This window comes from Brassica oleracea, chromosome C7 (genome assembly GCF_000695525.1).
Source record: "Brassica oleracea var. oleracea cultivar TO1000 chromosome C7, BOL, whole genome shotgun sequence".
Taxonomy (NCBI): domain Eukaryota; kingdom Viridiplantae; phylum Streptophyta; class Magnoliopsida; order Brassicales; family Brassicaceae; genus Brassica; species Brassica oleracea.
Window position 1 is genome coordinate 6,653,485 of NC_027754.1, and position 5,967 is coordinate 6,659,451.

Sequence of the window (5,967 nt, forward strand, 5' to 3'; positions counted from 1 at the left end):
ATAATCTTCCTTATGGAATCCAAAAATCCCACAGAGATGATTCTACTGTGACTGGATCATCTAGACTACAAACATCACCATTTCGTCCCTCCGATAGGACATGGAGCAGGTTGCCTAACACTGCTCTGGAAAAAAATATTCTCCTTGATGTTACCTCTTCTGATGCAAACTGTATTGAAACAAATATATCTTATGAAGGGAAGAAATTTTATGCCTCATTTGTTTATGGAAACACTGATAGAAATATACGCAGAGCACAATGGAACCAACTGGTCTCAAATTCTATGTCCCGAGATGCTGCATGGTTTGTCACAAAAGACTTTAACGATCTCCTCAACTCAAATGAAAAAGTTGGAGGCTTAGATAGGCCGGAAGGGTCTTTCAGTGACTTGAGAACCTTCTTCTCTGAAGGAGATCTCTACGATCTTCGTCACTCCAGAGACCTGTTGTCTTGGCGGAGACAACATGGAGAAAATTTTGTAAGATGTCGTCTTGATTAAGCTGTAGCAAACAGTGATTGGGCAGCAACCTTCCCCACAGCTAGATGTCAGTATCTAGCATATGAGAGGTCTGATCACAAGCCATTGCTATCTGTGTTTGAACCAGAGAGGAAAAGAAGACGGGGCTTATTCAAATACGATCGAAGACTCAAAGATAATGAGGAAGTGAAGCAATTCATCGCAGAAACATGGAAGGCAGCAACATGTCTGTCTATAAGAGACAGAATGACCCGAGTCCGGCGAGCAATTGTGGAATGGAGCAAAACACATGGAAAGAATAGGAAGCTCGCCATTGAACAAAAGAAGACAGAACTCGAAACGACACTTAGCAGCCCCGCAAATGATACGACTCTGATAAGCCGTATCACGACCGAGTTAACGGATGCATATAAAGCGGAAGAAGCCTGCTGGAGGCAGAGGAGTCGCCTACTCTGGCTGAGCCTTGGTGATCGTAATACAGGCTTCTTCCACGCTTCAGCTAGAAAAAGAAGACGAGCCAATGCCTTCTCTGTTATCGGAAATGAAGCAGGAGAATCAGTGTACAAGGAAGAGGATATAGCTAAGGTAATTGTCAGCTACTTCAATGGGCTCTTCACGTCAACGGAGGGGAATAGAACAGACACAGTCAACTTTGCTCTCAAGCCATTGATAACGGATGAGATGAATGCAAAGCTTATTGAGATCTCCTCCACGCTAGAGATTTGAGACGCACTCTTCTCCATCCACGCTGATAAAGCGCCAGGCCCGGATAGGTTTTCAGCGAGCTTTTATCACTAAAACTGGCCAGAGATTGGAGAGGAAAATGCACAAGAGATCAAAGGGTTCTTTGAAACAGGGACTCTCCCTTCGGGCATAAACAACACTCATATCCGTCTGATCCCAAAAACGACGAGTCCGCATAGAGTTTCCGAGTACAGGCCGATAGCGCTTTGTAATGTGTACTACAAGATAATTTCAAAATTGCTTACTCGAAGATTGCAGCCACTGCTAGACTCGGTTATCTTAGTGAATCAGTCCGCATTTGTTTCCGGGAGAGCTATTTCAGATAATGTTCTCATCACACATGAAGTTCTCCACACCTTGAAAACATCTAAAGCGGAAATTCGATGCTCCATGGCGGTCAAGACATATATGTGCAAAGCTTATGATATGCTCGAGTGAGACTTTATTGGAGTGGTTTTACATAGAATGGGTTTCGATTCGAAGATGAAAAACTGGATCATGCAGTGTGTCTCTTCTGTTACATACTCTTTCCTCATCAACGGCTCGCTTAGAGGAAGAGTTCGACCGAGCAGGGGAATCTGTCAAGGAGACCCTCTTTTGCCTTATCTATTCATTCTGTATAGTGAGGTGCTCTCGGACTATGTAATAGAGCACAAGAAGATGGTTCTCTCAAGGGTATCCAAGTTTCGCGAGGAAGCCCTTATATCAACCATTTATTGTTTGCGGATGACACTATGTTTTTCCTTAAAGCCGACAAGAAAAGTAGAGAAGCTTTGAAAGGGATTATGAAGCGCTACGAGTCTGTGTCCGGACAACTGATCAATGCTGAGAAATCGGCAATCACCTTCTCCAACAAAGCTCCAGCTTCCCTTAAATAGGCGGCCAAACTCGATCTCCCAATCCACAAAGAAGGCGGAGTCGGGAAATACTTGGGGCTACCAGAACAGTTTGGCCGACGCAAAAGGGACTTGTTTGCTTCTATAGGCGAGCGGCTGGTCAAATCGGTTCTTATCCTCAGCTGGAAAATTAGTTATGCTGAAAAGCATTCTCTCCCCGATGCCTTCTCACGCCATGACCTGTTTTAAACTCCCCATGTCCTTAATCAAACGAATTCAATCTGCCGTCACTCGCTTTCTATGGGATGACAGAACGGGAAAAAAGAAAATGGCTTGGGTTTCATGGAACAAGTTAGCACAACCGAAAGGAAAAGGTGGTTTGGGTTTACTTGATTTTGAAAGTTTCAACGATGCCTTCTTAGGAAAGCTTAGTTGGAGAATTATCAATAACCCTCAAAGATTGCTCGGGCAAGTCCTTCTCAGAAAGTATTGCCCCGCGGGAAACTTATTGGAATGTCAGAGCAGATCATCAGAATCCCATGGATGGAAGGGCATACTAATTGGACGTGATCTGATTAAAAGAAACTCCGGCTGGCTGGTGGGAGATGGAAAGCATATCGACCTGTGGCAAGACCCTTGGCTTAGTACGACAAAGGCTGAACAACTCATGGAACCAGCTCCCGCAAACAAGCTAAACTGCAAAGTCTCAATTTTGTTCCTGTCCAACTCAACGTAATGGGATTTAGGAAAAATCAGGAAAATCTACCCAGGAGCGGAAGAGCAGATACTAAAGATAAAAGCCAGCAATAAAGGAGCTGCGGACAAGTTGTGCTGGATGGATACAAAGAATGGCGAGTACTCCATTAAATCTGGCTACTATGCCGCTTTTCAAGAATCAAACAACCCATATTGGGAGCAGGCAGGGAACTGGAATCAAGAAGTGTGGAACCTACAAACTACACCAAAAATCAAAATGCTTATCTGGAAGTCTCTGGGAGGAGCCCTCCTGGTAGGCACAAGACTACAAGAGAGACACATGCCCATCGACGCCCGATGCAAACGTTGCGGTAACCCTGGATCTATCAATCATCTATTCTTTCAATGTGAAAACACTTTGGAACTCTGCTCCCTTCACGGGAGACATTGAGGTTAGCGGAATGTTAGATTTAAGAGAGATTTGGAACCTGATGATGTCGAGACCTTTCTTACCACCTACGGGTATTACAAAATGTCATCTAGCTCCTTGGATTATGTGGGAGATCTGGACCGCAAGAAACAAGTTTTTATTCTCTAATCTGAAGGTGAAAACAAAGGATTCTCTGTCCAGATCAATTGTTATGGCGCGAGAGTGGCAAAACAGACAGGTCGCAACGATAGCTAAGCAACGGACGTGTAGGCCACAACCTTATGCTACTTCTGAGATCACTCTCAAAACTGATACGGCATGGAATGCAGCCTCTAGATGAGCATGAATTAATGGGCTGGACGCTAACCCAAAACAAAGTTATCTCATCCTTCTCTGCGATAGAGACCAATGTGACCTCACCACTGCTGTCTGAAGGACTTGCTCTACGAGTAGCACTCCACAAAATCAGCAACCTTGGAATCGTGAGCTTGAGCGTTCAAGCAGACTCGAAAACTCTCATCGACAATATAGTCAACAAGAATCCGGTGTCGGAGCTCTATGGCGTAGTGTCTGATATCTTATGTATTGGTTGTACTTTTGAAACTATCTCTTTTAGATGGATCAGCTCGCAAAGCAGGTTATAAGTGTAAATGAAGCATTAATGTCCTCCACCTAACTCTAGTTAATGACGTTGTGTTTCAAAAAAAAAAAAACAATGTCGTTTTCAATTAAAAAAAATCAAAAATAAAAAGCAAAACCCACTTACCACAGATCAAACTCGTGTTCCACGTATTTTCAATAGATCGTTAACCACTTGTGCTTGAAGAATCACAAAGAAAACTATTTGTGAAGTCATTTATGTGACTTCGCTTCGGTCACAATCAACGTCGGAATTGATATCTGTAAACTCTCCAGTCTCCAATTAATTTAATGAATGTAAATGTTAGTACAACTTGGAGACAATGAACGTCTTCGTAACTTCTGTACACAATGCAGGATGCTGAATCATGAAGTTACAGATTTCCCTTTGGGCTTTGGACCCTCTTTGTCAGCGGTGTGGCCTTTGAATCAGAAACAATCAATAATTGCTTATTTACTTGTCTCGAATCCTTGTCCATTTGGAAGTTATCAAACGTATTGTTTCAATAGTACATATCTTTGTTTGACACTCTGGAGGAAAAGCTGAATAAAAAGAAAATCATCTCTGTTGCTCAAACAATGACTTTACCATTTTGATTACTTGGAGCAGAGCCCCCGCGTTGTGAATATTGTTGTTGCCTCGTTGATATCTGAGAGGGAGGAATTTACCTGTGTTTGAAGGTGATCTCCTGAGTTTTGTATATTAAGAGGTCTGAGACAGGGATTGAAGAGTGATTTATATCGTTTTTGTATTGTGGTTGTTATGTGTTGTAATTGTAGTTGTTAGCCGAGGTTGTATTTATATGGCATTAATTGTCATATCGTCAAGGTTTGATATTATTGTTGGTCGTTGTGCGTGGGTTATATCATACATGGAGCCTTATTAATAATTAAAAATATCCATTTAGAACTAAATGGTTCACTTAGATTTATACAGAAATAAGGTTTCCAAAATGCATGTATACAGAGTGGATGTTTTGCAATGCATACGTGAGTTCCACGTTTTTAGGTAAAACATGAACTGATGCATTTTGTTATGAACATCTTAAATATGCAAAGGTTCTGTGACACCCGTCACTTTCCAAATAGTAAAAATAATTCGATAAGTACAAATATCTGAAATATCCATATATAAATATTTGAAAGTCAACATCCACGCTTGAATTCCATAATATAAAATAAAATCTGAAACATAAAGTACGACATAAACCGAGAGTCCGAAATACGAAATAACATAAACGATAAAAGCCCAAAGGCCTAGAGGCCCGATAACGATAAAAGCGATAAAACGATAGAAGCCCAAAAGCCCAATAGTAGTAAAAGCCCAAAAGCACCGGTCCGGTATAATCACTCCTGCTCATCGGTCTCACCTGAAAGGGGGAAAGAAGGAGGGGTGAGCGACAGGGGAATCGCCCAGTGAGGTATGGGATGCTAAACCGCAAACCACTGACTCAGTTCATAGCACTACAACTATGTAGGCCTAGCTCTAGCATGAAGCAAACACGGTGTCTATTACACCACACAGAACAATCACATATGTCTAGTGGACTAGACACGCTACAACCAATGCGATAATAACATACCGCATTTCCTCATAAGGATATAAATATATATATATATATAACTCTACAGCGTCGTGAGTACAGTAGTCCACTCTGTACCCCCGCAATCTCCATAAACAAGCGGCCTAGTACATACGTCTCTGTACCCCGCTAAACACACGGCCTAGTACAGATATCTCCGTACCCCGCGATCTCTCAAACAAGGCGTAGCTAGCACAGACGTCATGTGCCCCCGCAATCACACGGCCTAGTACAAACGTCTCTGTACCCCGCAAATTCCGCGGCCTAGTGCAGATACCTATGCACCCCGCAATCTCAACACATGGACTAACATATATACATATATATAATTAACAGTTTTTAGCAGCAATCATTTCAATCAACCGTTGAATCCTCTATTATCATATTTCCGGTTTAACAATCAATATCAATAACGAACAACCAAGACTCTCAAACAGACTCGATTCAAAGAGACGGATCCATGTTTCGAAACTAAACTTTCCATAATGGTAGTACTAAACTAGCTCGGGATTTAACGGAGTAGCCCTCACCTTAGCAATGAAGAGAAGTGGTATATATGA

At 42.2% G+C, this 5,967-nt stretch overlaps 1 long non-coding RNA gene across 1 annotated transcript; it reads right to left on the reverse strand.

Annotated features, from left to right (window-relative positions):
* Window positions 1-4,988: 4,988 nt before the first annotated feature.
* LOC106305072 lies at window positions 4,989-5,967 on the reverse strand. The gene is made up of 2 exons (XR_001262907.1): window positions 5,938-5,967; window positions 4,989-5,194 (listed from the first exon to the last, which is right to left on the reverse strand). It is a non-coding gene; the product is annotated as an uncharacterized LOC106305072 (long non-coding RNA).